General features: G+C 39.6%; 1 protein-coding gene across 3 annotated transcripts in view; it reads right to left on the minus strand.

The window, feature by feature from the left end:
• STAT3 (signal transducer and activator of transcription 3) overlaps window positions 1–18461 on the minus strand; it is a 55017-nt gene that overhangs the window by 26796 nt on the left and 9760 nt on the right. The window lies entirely within an intron of this gene.

Raw genomic sequence — 18461 nt, forward strand, 5'->3', positions numbered from 1 at the left:
TGGGTAAACTAAAATATATTACTAAAATGAATTTCACCCATTTCTTTTAATTTCTTTCAATATAGCTACTAGCAACTTTAACATTACATATGTGACTTGCATTCTACTTTTATTGGATACTACTGCTCTTATGTAACCAAAAAGCTGTGGTTCTTCTAACAAAGGGTTTAAAGAAATAGACATCCGCCCAGCCGGGCGTGGCTCAGCAGTTGAGCATCGACCTAGGATCCAGGAGATTGGGGTTAGATTCACGGTCAGGGCACATGCCCGAGTTGCAGGCTAGGCAGCCGATCAATGACTCTCATCATTGATGTTTCTCTCTCTCTCTTTCCCTCCTTTCCTCTCTCTGAAATCAATAAAGATACGTTTAAAAAAAAAAAATTGTTAAAAAAAAATAATAATAATAATGAAAGAAAGAAAGAAAGAAAGAAAGAAAGAAAGAAAGAAAGAAAGAAAGAAAGAAAGAAAGAAAGAAAGAAAGGAAGGAAGGAAGAAAGGAAGAAAGAAAGGAAGGAAGAGAGAGAGAGACATCCACTTTTCAAAATATACTCCAGTGATAAATTGCTTATCTTGAATACAAATGTAGAGCCATCATGGTCTGCTCCCTGAAGTTCTAAGGTAAAACCATAAAGCAGCATCCCATTATACTTGATCAGTTACAGACTAACATTGAGGTCATACATGAATATTTGCATTTTCAAACTAATATACCATTAACAAATTACAAGTTGTCGAAAATTGTCCAATTCATTTCTAGTCCATAATTCAGAGGGGTTTTGTTGTTGTTTTGATTTTAATTGGGGTTTTTGCAAATAGTACAGTAATTGTGCTATTTCTTACACCAGAAACCAGCTAATAGTTTTTCCACAAAGTTAAAGCACCAAAAATGACTCTTTACATTCTACTACAACAAATTAATATCAGTTGTTGTAAATTAAAGCCAAAGATCAGGTAGCATTTTCAAGGAGGACATGAGCAAAAAGTCAGATAGTGTCTCCTTATTGGCTGCTTAGCTACAAACCATATTTAACTAACAGGGCCACAGGGCAATCAGACCAAATGCTCGTCATAACAAGAGCATTTCCTTAAGAAATCACTAGCCAAATTGTCTAGGAAAACCATTGCCAACTAGCATTGTGGTAATTGTTTACTGGAAAAAAATTTATAAAGAGTCCACTTTATTACACAATCTCAATTCTGGTTTTTCAAATTACAATTAATCTAAAGAACCCCACTAAATTATTTTTCTTTAAATTTTTGTTGATTTTTTAGAGAGAGAGAGGAGGGAAGGAGGGAGGGGGAGGGAGAGAGAGAGAAAAAAAACCACATTGATTTCTCATTCCATTTATTTGTGCATTCATTGGTTGATTCTTATATGTGCCCTGATCTGGGATCAAACCCGCAACCTTGATGTATCAGGACAGTGCTCTAATCAAGTAAGCTACCAGGCCAGGGCCCCCCACTAAATTCTAACTAAAGTATTTCTTATCTATGGAATAATTCTAAGGCTGTAATTCAATAACCACTTTCACTGCACCCCAGAACACAGAAAGTGATTTGCACAACAATTTAAATGCCAAGTACCATTCTGGGTGCACAGGAGAGAAGTCAATTCCTGTCATGCTGTGGCTGGCTTAGGGCATGACATAGGGCTTAATTCTCTCAAGTTGTTTACTAAATTTAGGTTAGGAGACAGTAAATGTTAGCATATAAACAAAAGCATGATACTGTTTTCTACAACTGAAGAGAAAAGAACAAGTAAAATGAAACAGTAAATTACAAAGACTTTCTGGACTTTTCAAAACAGGAATTTCTAAACCCCTTGGGGATAATTTTACTAACAAGTCATAAGGCAAACAACTATTGTCTAATGGGGAACTTATTACGGTAAAGATCACTAAAAAAAGTTTGTCCAAAATCACAGTTCTCATTTACATACTTCAATCTAAAGTAACCAAGGTCAAGTTGAGTAGCACAAACCTTACTAAAGGTTTCATCACATCATTTCATAAAACTTCTTTTAAACTAAGACTTGTACTTCACATCCACGCACCAGTGGGTTTACGATAGGGGCCAGAGCCGGAGGGGAGAAAGTGAAGAGAGGAAAGCCAGGCACATCCAGAACAGAAAGCGATCTAAAGATAATTTCTGTTTCACCTAGAAATGTGTAACGCGATTTTTCTTTGGGTGGTGGCCATGCTCTATATTAGAAATACCTGTATCTTAAATACAGCATACTTGTATTTTACCTGTTGCCTACACTAAGCTCCTCTTTGCTTCAGGAAAGGCTCAGTAGCTAAGACAATCAAAGTATAAACTAACATAGAAATATGCTTGCACTAATTACTACAGAAACTAGTCCACCAGTAATTTTAAGAAGATATATTTTTAGCCCTGTCTGGGTAGCACAGGTGGTTAGAGCATCACTCCAATATGCCAAGTTTTCAGGTTTGATCCCCGGTCAGGGCACATAAAAGAGTCAATGAATGCATAAATAAGTAAACAACAAACCAATGTTTCTCTCTCTCTCTCTCCCCCTCCCTCTCAAATCAATAAATAATTTTTTAAAAGAAAATATTTTTTAAAGATTATAAAAGTAATAATGTTCACTGTGGAAATTTTTTTGGGGGGAAAACAAAAGATAAAGTCACCCATACCCTACCATCCCACAATCTAGAACTACAATTGATGCATTGGTCTAATTCCTTTTAATCTATCTGAAGAGTGTGTATATATATTCTATTTCTTTTAAAAGTTGGGGTCATAGTACTTTGACAGCTTTGCATTCTCTTTTAAAGCTTATTATATAGTAAACAATTTTCTATACAAAGAAATTTTTGTTTAAAGCCCATAAAATAACTATTGGTTTCTATTAGTGTTTTCAATATAATCCTGCTAACCCTGTTGAGGAGCACTGAATTTACTTACATTTGGAAGCTCTAATTTATTTATTCTCACATCACATTCCAAAAATAATATGAGGTAGCTGCAAATCCCTTAAACTAGAGAGAAGGGAAAGTAAAAGGCAATTAATGCTAGACAGACACTCAACCCCTGTGAAACTTTCACTGAAGGATTAAAGGTCTACTGAATGACAGGAGCCCACATTTAAATATTAAAGCTTTAACTATTTAACCATTGTTAACCATTCATAATTATACTAGACAGTAAGACTTTGAAATTTCAAGTTAAAAAAAGATAATTCAAAATAAGTACCCTTGTGTAATAAACATATAATTTCATTGCTTAAAATGAGCACCTTATAAGGTTTAAAGACTAGATGTTCACCTTTACAATAAGAAGTCTATATGTAAATCTAATTTTGATTTCCAGAAAGACAAAATGTTAGCACTTGAGTGCCCAATCTGAACTATACTTATTGTAGCACTGAAGTATAGTCAATTACAAATAATAGGATTTCATTTAAAGTCAGAAACCAACTCTTCCTTGCAAAAATGGACATTGAGACACAAGAGAACTTTAATTAGAGTTCCCCAATAATATGGCAAAATTGAATATATGAAAGAAGTACTAAATTCCTGGGGAGAACTCAGAAAAATAAGGAAAAGGACAGTTTTTCATGGCACTCTGGAGCACTCTAACCCCATAAAATTCTATTTCCCTCATTCCTCTTATCGCACTTTAATTCTTCTAGGAAGAGTTAAAGCACCTTGTGCCAAGCACATTATTTTTCCCATTCCAGATCTGATCACTAGAACTACCTTTGCATAGTTATCTAATGTAGATCCAGAAACAGAGAGAATAAAATGTATCAGATTTACAGTTAACTTTAAGAGGCAGAGACTACCAGGAATGTGAACAGCAAAAGGAAAAAAACCTAGTGCTCTGATCCTTGAAGGGCAGCCAGGGTTTTAAAAACAAAACCAAAAGAATACCCCAAATCTAGGGCCTTTGGGAAAAAGATTCTGAGAACTATGAATTACCAACACCTCGAATCTAATAATGTTAAGAAATTTTAAAAAACAGGTGTATTCTCCATACTTCATTTGGAATAGGCATTATATTTAATCACAAATACTTCAGACTAAAGGAGCCAGAGCCTAACAAACATAATTCCCTCTAAACTGAAAGTAACAGCTAGACATGCTTCACCAATTAGTAAGTGCGCAGTTTATGGTTAAAGCTGCCTGAGAACTGGTGTGACTACATAAAAACCACGAAACAGATCACATTTGTGCGTCACATGGTCTCCCCACTTTGTGACACTTCCACTCCCCCAACCAGACACACTGCTCCACAGCAGTGGGGTATGAGGCCAAGGAAACGAGACTACGCTGGCTGGACAGGGGTGCAAACACTGACTGCTGTTCATCAGCTATCTGTTTGGGAAACATTACTTGGCTACTGAACAGGCTTCTTCTTCAGTAAAATGGGGAAGTACCCCTCTTTTAAGGATTGTTGTAAAAGTAAAAAAAAAAAAAAAAAAATGGATGTACAGCATCCCTCCTATATAGTAAGGTGCTGGGTGTACCTTATTGCTGTATTATCCTTACCCCAAGGCATCTCTTTCATCATTTCTTATGCTAAATGAACTTCCTCAATGCCCTGGGACACAAAGATTAATTCCTCAGATTAGCCAATTTAAATGATAAAGTCAGCTGTCCCTGCTATGTAAAACACATGCATTTTAATGAATCTTTGTATCATATCCTAAGGGAAGAAGTTTGTAATGCTGTGATTTAGTGTATGTCTGAAAGGGGACAAAGGGAGGACAGGAGGGTTAGGTGGTGCCCTAATCCAATATCTCCATCACCTGAGGATAGTTCCAGGTCCTAAAAAGACTAAGGTAAAAATACACGCAGGGTGGCTCAGTTTGTTGGAGCATCATCAGGTACATGGAGAAGGTGGTGGGCTGCCTGACTGGTGTGGCTCAGTGGTTGAGCATCAACCCAGGATCCAGAAGATTGTGGTTTGATTCCCCATCAGGGCACATGCCCGGGTTGTGGGCGTGATCCCCAGTCGGGGCACACACAGGAGGCAACCAACCGATGTTCCTCTGTCTCACATCAATGTATGTTTCTTTTCTTTTCTTTTCTTTCTTTCTTTCTTTCTTCCTTCCTTTCTTTCTTTCTTTCTTTCTTTCTTTCTTTCTTTCTTTCTTTCTTTCTTTTCTTTCTCTCTCTCTCTCTCTTTCTCTCTCTCTCTTTCTTTCTTTCTTTCTTTCTTTCCTTCTTCCTTTTCTTTCTTTCTTTCTTTTTCCTTCCTTCCTTCCTTCCTTCCTTCCTTCCTTCCTTCCTTCCTTCCTTCCTCCCTCCCTCCCTCCCTCCCTCCCTCCCTTCCTTTCTCTCTCTCTCTCCCCCCCTTCCTCTCTCTCTCTCTAAAATCAATAAAACATATCTTCAGGTGAGAATTAAAAAACAATCAAACACTAAGTGATATCCAAATGAAAGAAAAAGATACAAAAATCAACTTGGTTTAAAAGCAATCCAAATAACTAACGATTATGGCTAATACTTATATACTACTTACTATGTGCCAGACACTGTTTTAAACACTTGACATATATTTATTTACTTATTTCATCCCCATCACAATCCTATAAGGCAAATGCTATTTTTATCCCCATTTTACAGAGGAGGAAACTGAGGCACAGAATTTTAAGTGAGTCACCTAAGGTCATACGTGTAGTAAAGGCATGGAGCTAAAATCTTAACCCAAATACAGTCTGTTTTCAGAGTTCCTGCTCTTAGCCTTTATGCTAGAGTGGATGTGTTCACTGACCTTTAAGTGACCCATTTGTCAACCAGGATACAAAGCCAATGTGACCTTATGACATTTTGACAGACATATAGTGTTACAACTAAAGGATCTATGAGTCCCGCTGAAACTGGCCCACATCTAGAATGATATTCTAATTGTATCACATTTTTTAAATTTATTTTTTGTTAATCGTCAGCTGAGGACATTTTTTCCATTGCTTTTCAGAGAGAGTGGAAGGGAGGGAGGAAGGGGGAGAAAGAAAGAGAGAAACATCGATGTAAGAGAGACACGTCAACTGGTTGCCTGCCTACTGGTTGTCTCCCACAAGCACCATGAACGGGAGTGGGGTGCAAACCCGCAACCTAGGTACGTGCCCTTGACGGGGAATCGAACCCACAACCCTTCAGGGCACAGTCCAACACTCTAACCACTGAACCACATTGACCAGGGCTATTATCACATTTTAAATGGCACACTAAAAAACAAACACATTCAGGGAGGGACAGTCAGGGTGTAAGGAGTCCAAAAGCTTGAATGTTTTGCCCAGTAAGAAGGCTTGGGGAACAGGAAGTGGGGTTAGCAGAGAAAAAACTAAATTACAGAAGAGTGGCTCTTCAAATACTTGGAGATCTGTACATAGAAGGGTAAATCACTCCAGAACTGGAATCTGTTTCCCTGTAACATCTCCGAATTCTGCCCTCAGAGTGATTTCCTCTGTATGCAGAGGTTCCAAACCCTGGCTGCAGATTAGAATTATAAGGGCAGATACTTTTTAAAATAAATAAATACAGAGATGCATGGGAACTAAACCAAATGCCAAATCAGAATTGCTGAGGGTAGCAACCACGTTTCAATATTTAAAAGCTCCTCAGATGATGTTAATGTGTGGCCAGATTGAGAACCTGGGAATAGAAGCAGAGGTCAGAGTTCTACTCTGGCTGCCCAATGGAATCACCTAAGGAGCTCTGAGAAGCCAGCCGCTCCAGATGGACTCAGTAATCTCCAGGGTGGGGTCCAGGCAGTTGTCATGAAGCAGAACACTGCAGACAGTGCATAAGGAGCCTATGGCATGAAGTGAGATTGGAGGCGGTTTTTGTATAAGCCACATGAAGAAACAGGGCAATGGTGAGGTCTGCAAAGTTTTAAGCACACAAATAATAATTTGATTTAAATTTCAGAAAGATCCCTCTGGATGAAATAATCAAGGTGAGAGATATTAGTGGCCCAAACTTGGGTAGCAGCTTCAGAAATGTTTTCAAGCAGACGTCTTCCAGAGACATTAATGAGGAAGAAGGCATGGGGCTTGGTGGCCGGTTGAAGGGCAAAGGCAACTCAGAGAAAGTGAGGAGTAAGGGACAACCTCCCAGGTTCCTGTTGAGTTTAGTGTTCAAATGGAGATTAAACGCTCGCTCTGAGAAATGTCACAGCAGTAATTCTGATACTGGGAGAGCAACTGGGCTGGATGGCCTCTAAAGACTATTCAGTCTATAAATTATGATCAGGTTCCATTCCCTCAAGACATAAGGTTACTGCAATCCAAGAATAAATGCTGCAGTATAAGTAGTAAATTGATATTTAATCAAAAAAGGTCCAGGGTTTGTACTCCAGCTAGCTGACAAGCTCCACCCTTCCCCCAAAAAAAGAAGTCAAAGAAAATCAGCCAGAAATCTTGGAGCTGCATGCAGCTGGGCCACAGCAAGAGCTCTGAACTGTCTCCTCACATATGCTGCCTGCTTCCAGTCCACTTTCTACACTATAGAGAGACCTTTTCAAGCAAAGACTTGATCTTGCTCTTAGGCTGAGAAACAAAATATGTAATATTAAGTCAGAAGAGTGTTGTGCTTAGAGGATGTATCCTGGAGCCACAGTGCCCAGACTTGAATCCTGGCTCCACCACTTAGACGTAAGTGAACGAGTGCCTGTTATTTTACCTCCTTATGCCTCAGTTTCCTCACCTGTAAAGAGGGGGAGAAACCAGGCCTTACCTCACAGGGTCATCGTTAGAACTAAAAAACTCATGTACACAAAGCACTTGGAACACAGCTGGCACACTGTATACGTTTGTGTTATTAATGTGATGGCCAGCCTGGCTAGCCCTGCCTTTCTTGTATCAGCTGGCTGAGCTCCTGGCACTCACTCTGCTCTTCTTTCAGCTGCTCAGAAATGCCTAGGCCTCCCTCCATAGGCCCTCCACATGCCTTCCATCTATCACCATCACTACTGCTTGGACCCAAGCTCCATGACTCCGTAACTTGCACTTGTAACCACTATGCTGGACTGCCAGCTCCACGAGGGCAAGTAGAAACTTGGCTTTTGCTCACTAGTGTGTCCTTCCCTCACCCCCAGCATCCCGCAGAGTGCCTGGCTCATACAGTGCTCAAAAAAAAAAAAAATGTCTTGAATAAATAAACTGCTGGTATGAATCACAACGACATTGATAAACCAGATTCTCCCAGGCGAGAACATTGTGTTCGGTCAAAAGTATTCTGAGAAGCAGACCAACTCTTTCCGTTTCACTTTTTGAAAAATTCAAAGATGATCCTTCAGTGCCCTTTCAATAAGAGTAAAATCACAGCACCACCCCCAACTCAAAAATATAACTTACTTCTCATTGTCCATTGCAAAATCTTTATCCCTGCCTAAGGCTCTCCAACTCCTCAGCCAACTTAGGCCAAAACTCCAGCTCCTCTCTCCAGTCTCAAGATGACTTTCAAAAATGTCCCGTCTTCCATCAAGTCAACTTATCTCACCTTCACCCTCACCCCCACAGACTTTGTTCCTTTCTCACAGATATTCTTACCTAAACTGTTTTTCCCCTTGGTGGCATTGTATGTCCCTTTGCAGCCAGTGTTAGAGAGGCTTTCCCTAGCCACCTCTGGTCCAATCCTTGCTTGAACTCTGAATGCCCCCACAGCACTTACGTATGCAGCTGAGGCTCCTTCTTATTTTAATTCCATCTCCTCCATTTGAGAAGCTCTCTGCTGGCAACCTTCAGTATCATTCCCACTTGGAGCTTCCAACTGGATATTAGATTGAAGACACCAAATGAACATTTCCTTTATAGTTTCCTTTACTCACATTTGCACACACACATAAATACCAACTCCACTGCAAAAGTTTCTAACAGTCACTGGTGGCCGCAACACTGAAAAGCATGGCACCCATACGGCTTCTGCACCTGGGAAAACAAGATGAGCTCAACCCTATATTGGCTACCTAGAATTTAGAAGTTTTCCAGGAGAGAAGCAAAGCATCCTTCCAATGAGCTGTGAATGCTGACGGACTCACACTCACAGTAATCAGAGGCAGGCTGCCAACTTTTGAAAACAGGAGAACAGCCTTTGAGAAGCAACTGTAGGTTGGGCAAGCAAATCGTCATATCATAATTTCCAGGCTTGAAGGCAAATGAAGGGAGAAGAGCAAATTGCTGGGAAAAGCCTGTGGGTTCTGTTCTCTTTGGCCAAAGCCCAAATAAGAGTCATAAAAGCATCCACTGATCTAGAATGCCATATAAGTTATTAATATTCTTTTAAGACAGGCAACTGAAATAAAACAGAGAAAGGAAATTTAAATTCTGAATCTCAACATCACGGACCCACCCACAATATATATCAAGACTTGTTGAAGAGAAGGAAGAACCTTTTCTCAAATTTATTCTAGTCACTTTCCCTATGCTGATCACTTAACATGAAGCAATTTATAGCTGGGGCTAAGAGTCCATATCCATGAATCCTATCTTAGAACAACTTCCTTCAAAGTAACTATAGATTGGGGGCAGAACCTCAAATTCAAAGAGCATTTGTGGTGGTTGGAAAACATGGCCCCAAATTCTTTGATACTTGTCCCATTGAAAGAAGGGATCTTGGTCCCCTCCTCTTGAACCTGGCTAAGCCCATGACTGCTCCAACCAAGAGGGTATGACAGAACTATTCACATGCAACTTCCAAGGCTATGCTGCTTCCACCTGATTCTCTCAAAAGGCTCATTCTCCAGAACACAGCCAACATCCTGTGAGAAGCCCAGGGTAAAAGGAGAGGCCTCGTGAAGGCACTTGGTCTACAGTCCCAGCTGAGATAAGCCTTTGACTCAGCCCAGCCCAGGCACCATATGTGAGGGAAGCAGCGATGACTGCCCCCAGATGTTCGAGTCTTCCCAGCTGAGGCCCCAGACATTGTGGAGCAAAGACAAGACATCCCTGCTGTGCCTATCTAAATCCCAGCCCCAGAACCCGTGAGCATCATAAAATGGTTGCTGCTTTATGCCCTAAATTTGAGGTGGTTTATTGCATTTGGTGACTCAGGCAACATTTTTACTAACATAGTGACAGAATGCCACTTTTATAGAGTCCAACTCCATGAGAAAAGAATTTGCAGTTTCAAGGGAAAAGATTTTGCTGTTAAAAGTATTTTAATAGTAAACCTCTGCTTTCCTCTATGCTCTCACTTTCTAAATGATTCATCCAGTCCTACTCCTTCCAAATAACTATACACTGACAATCCCCATATTTACATCTCCAGCCCTATCCTTTCTCATGGACTCCATTGGATGTCTAACAATCATCTCATATTTAATGTACCCCAAACTAACCCCTTCATGAAAAACCTCAACCAGCCAACTTCCCCTCCAATCTTCCCCATTTTAGCAAATGACAACTCCATTCTTACATGTTCTCAAACTAAAAACCTTGAAAATAAATCTTGACTCCAATCTTTCTCCTCCCCTTCCTCCTCCCTCCCTCTCCCCCCCCCATCCAATCCAGTAACAAATCTATTAGCTCTGTCTTCGAAATATATCTAGAATGTGAGCACTTCTCACCACCCCCACTGCTCCATCATCCAAGCTCTACCCTATGTGATCGGCTACCCTTAATCCAAGCTGCCATCATCTCTTACCTAGATTACTGCCTTACACTCACTGGTCTTGATGCTCTCACCCTAGTCCCTCTACAGTCTATTCTCCACATGACAAATCCTTTCAAAATATAAGTCAGAACATTTTATTCCTCTGCTTAAAACTCACTCAGAAAAAAATCCAAATTCTAACCATGGCCCACCAGATAATCCACTTTGCCCCTGGAAGCCTCTCTTACCTCCTCTCCCACTGCTGTCCCCTTTGCTTACACCTGTCTCCTTTCTGCTTCTGAAACACACTATGGACATTTCTACCCAGGCCTTTTGTACTTTCTTCCCTCGCCTGGAAAGCTCTTCCCCTGGATAGCTACATGGCTCCCTCCCTCACTTCACTCAGGTCTCTGCACAAATGTCCCTCGACACCAATCTATCTAAAACAGTACATCTACCTCCGCTGAATTTTTCTTCACAGTGTTCATCACCTTCCAATATACTATAGAGTTCTTTTTTGTTTATCCTTCCACCACCACATGCAAGGGATGTAAGTTCCATAAGAACAAAGACTTTCACCCGGCAGGGCGTGGCTCAGCAGTGGAGCATTGACTAGGATCCAGGAGATCGAGGTTCCATTCCCAGTCAGGGCACATGCCTGGGCTGCGGGCTGGATCCCCAATGACTCTCTCATCATTGATGTTTCTGTCTCTCTCTCCCTCTCCTTTCCTCTCTCTGAAATCAATAAAGATATATTTTAAAAAAAAAAAAGAACAAAGACTTTCTTCTGTTCCCTGCTACTTCCCCAGCACTTAGAGCAGGGGTGGGGAACGTCCGGCCTGCAAAATCATTCAGTCTAGCCCTGTCAAGGCAACAGCAGGCAGGACTTGAAATTCAATAAATCTAGGAGCTTTTTTCATAGCTAATTTTTAAGTTGATAATTTTCTATGGCCCATAAATGATGTTATAAATATCCAAATGGCCCTTGGCAGAAAAAAGGTTCCCCACCCCTGACCTAGAGGATGTTCAAATATTTGTTTAATAAATTAATAAAAATTAAATGTTTTTTAAAATATCTGTAACATACTTTTATTTTTTTAATCCTCACCAGAGGACATGCTTAGAAAGAGGAAGGGAGAAAGAGAGAAACATCGATCAGCTGCCCTCCATACATGCCCCGGGGATCGAACCCACAACCCAGGTATGTGCCCTGACTGGGAATCAAACCAGCACAGGATGACGCTCAACCAACTGAGCCACTCTGGTTGGACCTGTAACATACTTTTAGCATAGAGAAGACTGAAATACCTTAAGAAGCTAATTAACTTCATGACAATAAGCTGATCTTCCTTAAGCATGAGCAATAATTTATGCAAATTTACTGTTAGTGACAAAGCAAATATACAGTTTCACAATAGGAGAATTTATATTAAAATGTAAGCCTCAAAAGAATTTTTAAAATATAAGATTTTGCCCATAAAGCTAGACTATTATATAGTACAGTTTCTCCTTAAATTGCAGCGAGACTTTAGCACCCTGTTGTCATCTAAAGAGGACATTTCATGACATGTGCCAATTTGAGAATTAAGAAATATACCATAACTAAATATTGACATGTAAACATTGAAATGAGTCCTCTTGTAAAACATAACACCACTTGAATGAGTAAGTTTATTCTGAGATATTCCCAAACTGAAAGGTCTAAGACCCAACTTAAAGTCATCAGCAAATAACTTTACACAATAAATCTATTGCCCAGCTGGCGTGACTCAGTGATTGAGCATTGGCCTATGATCCAGAGGATCCCGGTTCAGTTCCCGGTCAGGGCACATGCCAGGGCTGCAGGCTAGATCCCCAGCAAGGGGAACGTGCAGGAAGCAGCCAATCAATGACTCTCTCATCATTGATGTTTCTCTCTCTCTCCCTCTCCCTTCCTCTCTCTGATATATATATTTACACACACACATACATATATATACATACATATATATACATATATGTATATATACATACATATATACATACATACATATATATACATATATGTATGTATATATATATTAAATAATAATAAATTTATTGCCTGGTTTTCAATATTTTACCCTCAAGACACTTGGGCTCCAACTCAATTACAAAAGCACTTGTTGTTATATAAGAGTCCTTAATAATGTCATACATCTGGATCTATAGGAGATACGGTAATGCTGAGAAGAAGGGGTAACCGTTGCAAGTAGAGGGAACTGCACGTGCAAAAGCAGAGTGCTCAGGAGAACATGACAGATCCGCTGGTTAAATGTGACCCAAAGCCTATTAAAGTGACAATAAAGCATGGGCAAAGGGTACAAATTCACAAGGACAAAGAATGGGAAACTAGATGACAGTGGACAAAAGATGTGAATAAAATTCTGGAATCCAGACAGTGGAGAGATGGTAACTGACCTAGCACAGCTGATAAAACTAAACAGTAAGTGCCTGAAGAAGGGATTTTCAACCAGAAGTATCTGTATAGCCTCCTAAAAGCTCAAAGTTGGAGGCAGGAACGAAAGGTTTAGTAGAACACAGAAGAATTGGTTGAAAAATCTGTATAAAGAGCACTTAGATTCCCCAGATACTACCTCTCTCCAAATGCAGCAGGAGACAAAATACTTACTGTCTGGAGAAAGTGAAAGTCTGGACTTGGGGACACCAGACACAGCCGAGGGCAAGAGTCACTGAATTGAAACAGTGGAGATTAGGCAGGAAGCTACATGCATCAGCTCCCAGAACCCCAGGCTCCAGGCCTCTCCCAACCCCACAGAGAAGCCCAATATACAACAAACCCAACAAACACATAAGATCACTCAACTTTAAGAACTAAGAACTACTATGCTTTTGAAGAAAACCTCTAACATGAGATAGAGATGAACATAAGAAAAAAGGAACGAACCCAGGACTCAGAGTATTCAGAGCAGAAACAATTTCACAAAACTATAAATAATACCCTCAGAGAGAAAAATTATACCCATTAAACAGGAATAGGATAAAAATGAAGATGAAGATGGCAACTGAAAAAAAGAGCTCCTGAAATTGAAAATGACAGCAGAATTAAAAATTAAATAGAAGGGTTGAAAGACAGAGTCAAGGAAACATTTTAGACAATGACAGCAAGATGCAAAATAGAAGCAGAGGGGAAGCAAAAGCAAAACAAAATAAAACTCAGATGACCTGTGCAGAGGAGCCAATATCTGACCAAGAGAATTCACAGAAATAGAGAAGGGGAAAATGGTAAGATGGGAATTAGCCAAGGAATAATAATTTCCCTTTCCAGCTTGAAAGGGACCCATCTAGTACCCAATCCAATGAGTGAAGATAGACCCACTCTAAGGCACATCCTGTGAACTTCAGAACAGTGGGAATAAAGACGTTATACCAGCTACCGGAGAAAAGAACCAGGTCTCTTGGAGGGGATCGGAAATCAGAACAGCACCAGACTTTGAACACAAACCCTGATGGATTCTAAGCCAAGTGAGCCAAAAATGCTTTTAAATGATGAGCAAATGATTCAATGTCCACCCAAATGATTGTTCAAGCATGAAAAGAGAATAAAGAGATTTCAGATACATGACAACTCAAAAATGTCCTTCCCGTGCACCTTTTCTTGATAGTGTGTTACTAGAATATGTGCTTCAGCAAATGAAGCGGTAAAGCCAGGAAGAGAAAAACATGGGATCCACAAAAAGGGAAATCCAACATGGGAGAGTGGTGAAAGGAGTCTCAGAATACAGCAGGACTTGGGGGGGGAGGGTTGTCAAGAAAAAAATGAACAGATTGTCAATGTGTTTAAGTATTTGAAGTAAACTGCCAGGCATTTCAGAGACCTGCTGGAACATTTGGGGAAGTTGACAATAGGTATAAGGGAAAATTTTTTTAAATAAAAGTACTTGAAATGAAATATAATCAGAGTACAATACATGGCTTATCAGTGAACAGTATTTAGTCAAAATAATACGTATGATTAGTGGTTTAACAAAAGTGGTTTAAAAAGTATGATGATTATATTGTGAGGTATATGGGAAGGAATAGTGGTAGTTAAAAAATAAATAAATCTCCAATGATGATAGGAAGTTATAAGGTATCTAAAATTTGATACATCAAGAATAGTAGAATAAGCTAATTACTTAGGAGCATGGACATAAATGCAGGAGGAAAAAGCAAAATGCTTTGAAAGTCTCTCTCTGGGAAGTGGTATGTGGAAGTAAGAAAGATGGGACAAAAGACCTATCACTATGTCTTTCAGTATTCTTCAGTTTCTAAGTTATTTGTATGCAATCCTTGGATAAAAATTTAAATTATGCTTTAAAGTGAAGTGCTGAGTACCAAAATAAAAATAAAATTGGTAATATGTTATATTAGCTCACTCGACTCATTTGCCCATTTTTTCATTCCACACACACACACACACACACCACAAAAACCCAATTTGGAACCCGGGGCAGGGAATATAGAGTAGTGAGTAGGACAGAGAGGCCCCGGCCCTCCTTGTGATGGAGGAATACAGATGAGTAAATTAACAAGATACTTAACACTGGAGATAAGAGCTGTGAGGACGGCAGGATAGTGAGTGACTGAGGTCAGGCTGGCATACTTTAGACAACCAGGTAAGACATCCAGGAGGAAGTAACTATCTGTTCTGGAAAACAGATCTTTTAATGTTAAAATCTCAGTTTTATGCTAAAATCTAACTTAGCAGTTCCAACTCCTTACTAAGACCAAGACCATGTCCCTTCCCTCAAGTGGCTATTAACTAAAAATCCTTAGTAATAGAGCTGGGTAAATCCAACCCTCCCCAACCCTCCACCTCTACCCCCATGACAGACTGGCTTACTCTCCCCGTTTTTCATGAGATTCCATTTGATTTTTGTCTCTGAAGATTTTCCTAACTTTCTTAAGAGTTCAATTTATCCAACATTTCCTGGTGTTTTGTACAGGAGGGTTTTTAGGGTATCTAGTCTACCACTGAGTGGGAACAGAAAGTGGAATGTGACGAAGGAATTTAAGAAAACTTTAGAGGCAGAACCAACAGGACTTGCCAATAAATTGAAGAGAAGCAGAGGTATGAGAGAACAAGGGAATTAAGGATATTCCTGGATTTTTTACTTGCACAATTGGGTGAGACCATTTACTCAGATGAGAAAAGTTGGGGAGAATGGCACAAGCTTGTGGTGAGAGAGTTTAAGAGTTATGTTTTGGACAAGATACATAGGAGACAACTACAGGCTGGCTGTCAAAGGGGAAATGTCAAGTAAGCAGCAGCACATAGGGTTTGGGAGCCTAGAGACATCTGGGTTGATGGTGCACCTCTGACAGTCATCAAGATTCAGATGATGGTTAAAACCAAAGTAACAGCCTGGCCGGCATGGCTCAGTGGTTGAGCACCGACCTATGTATGATCCAGGAGATTGTGGTTCGATTCCCTGTCAGGGCACATGCCGGGGCTGTGGGCTCGATTCCCAGCAGGGGACGTGCAGGAGGCAGATCAATGATTCTCTCTCATCACTGATATTTCTCTCTCTCCTTCTCCCTTCCTCTCTCTGAATTCAATAAAAAACATTTAAAAAAAACAACAACAAAAAAGGAAGTAACATATAAGATAATATAGGAAGAAAAATAGAAAAAGAGAAGAAAAGAGAGCCCCAGAGAGAGGCTCAAGGCCCTTCAACATTAGTTTTTAGGCAGAAGATGAACCAGGAAAGGTCCAATAGAAAGAACAATAAGACTGAAGAAAAACCAGGAGTCACAGAAGTCAATAGAAGAGAGTGTCTTAGGAGGTGTTCAACTAGTCCAACACCACTAAAAGGGTCAATAAAATGGTGACAGAGTAGTAGCATCTACTCAGTTTGCTAATGCAGGGGTCACTAGTGACACTCCTTCCTTCAGCTGGGTTAATGTTCCTGAACCCTAAGTAAAGCCACCAAGAAGCTCACAAAGGCACTCAAGCCACTCTTGTTACCTTTCTTCCTAGGATTCATTTCCTTAGAGGCTCTCAGGGCCCCCTGGAAGACTGTCTTCTCACTTTTCTTCTCACTTCTCACTTAATCTGACCCCAAAAAAGTGATTTAAAAGGGCCTAAGAAGAATGGCCTCTAGAAATAGTGATTTTTCCTCCCTCAAAAGATTTGTAAATCTTCAATATTGCTCCACTATTCCAATCTACCTAGGCTCAGCAATGTTCAGGTCTTGAGGAATCAATATACCATCCAGCAAGTTATATGTAAAGGCAGAGAGATTAAACATAAAGACCAGTATCTAAGCCTGTAGTCCAGATTTATGGCCCTCTGGCCAGCCTTATCTAGACCCAGGAGTTTGAAGATTAAATTTAAGGGGAGAAAAGGTAAGTATTTCATTTCCTTGTCCCTGGTACCTGATACTAACCATAAGTATCCCAAAGTTTGTTTCTGCATGAGCGTGAATTCTAGAACAGAACTTTATGACAGTTTTAAAATTTTTTAAGGAGGGAAATTTAAATTTATCCAAAATCTACAAAAAACCCTTAAAACTCTCTCAAAAATAGGAAAACAAACAACCTAATTTTAAAAATAATCTAAACAAGCACTTCACCAAAGAAGATATACAGATGGAAAAAACAAAACAAAAACAAACATATGAAAAGATGCTTGAGATCATATGCCATCAAGAAATTGCAAATTAAAACAACAATGAGATATCACTAAACACCTATTAATTAAAAGCTCCAAAATCCAAAATACTAACAATACCAAATGCTGATGAGGATTTGGTATGCAATAGAAACTCTCATTCATTTCTGGTAAGAATGCAAGATGGTAACAGCCACTTTGGAAGACAGTTTGGCAGTTTCTTACAAAACTAAACATACTCTTAACATACAATCTAGCATTCACTCTCCTTGATATTTAATCAAATAAGTTGAAAACTTATTTCTACACAAAAACCTGCACATAAATATTTATAGCAGCTTTATTTATAAATGCCAAAAGTTGGAAGCAATCAAGATGTCCTTCAAAAAGTGAATGGATAAACAAACTGTGGTGCACACAGACAAGGGACTATTATTCAACAATAAGAAGAAATGAGCTATCAAGCCACAAAAAGACACAGAGGAATCTGAATGAATGTTGCTAAGTGAAAGGAGGCAATCTGAAATGGCCACATACGATATAATTCCAACTATGTGATATTCTAGAAAAGATAAAACTATGGAGACAGTAAAAAAGATCAGTGGTTGCCAGGGATTGGGAGAAGGATGAATAAGTAGAGCACAGGGGACCTTTAGGGTAGTAAAACTATTCCATATGACACTGCAATGGCGGACATGTCATTAAACATTTGTCAAAATCCACAGAATGTACAATACAATGAACTCTAATGTAAACTATACAATTTAGTTAATAATAATGTATCAATATTGGCTCATCAATCATAACATATATACTATATTAATGCAACATGTTAATAATTGGAGAAAATGTGGGGTGGGGAACTTCCAGCCCTTGGGCTGTAAATCATTTGGTCTGGCCCGCCAAGGCAATCTCAGGCGGGGCTCGAAATTCAATAAATCTAGGAGCTTTTTTCATAGCTAATTTTTCTTTTCTTTTTTTATTTTTTTAAAAAACATATCTTTATTGATTTCAGAGAGAGGAAAGGAAGGGGGAGAGAGAGAGATAGAAACATCAATGATGAGAGAGTCATTGATCAGCTGCCTAGCCCGCAACCGGGAATCGAACTCTGATCTCCTGGATCCTAGGTTGATGCTCAACCGCTGAGCCACACCCGGCCGGGCCATAGCTAATTTTTAAGTTGATAATTTTTTATGGCTCGTGAATGATGTTATAAATATCCAAATGGCCCTTGGCAGAAAAGTTTCCCCACCCCTGGTGTAAGG

Source organism: Miniopterus schreibersii (assembly GCF_964146895.1).
Source record: "Miniopterus schreibersii genome assembly, chromosome: 16".
NCBI classification, from domain to species: Eukaryota; Metazoa; Chordata; class Mammalia; order Chiroptera; family Miniopteridae; genus Miniopterus; species Miniopterus schreibersii.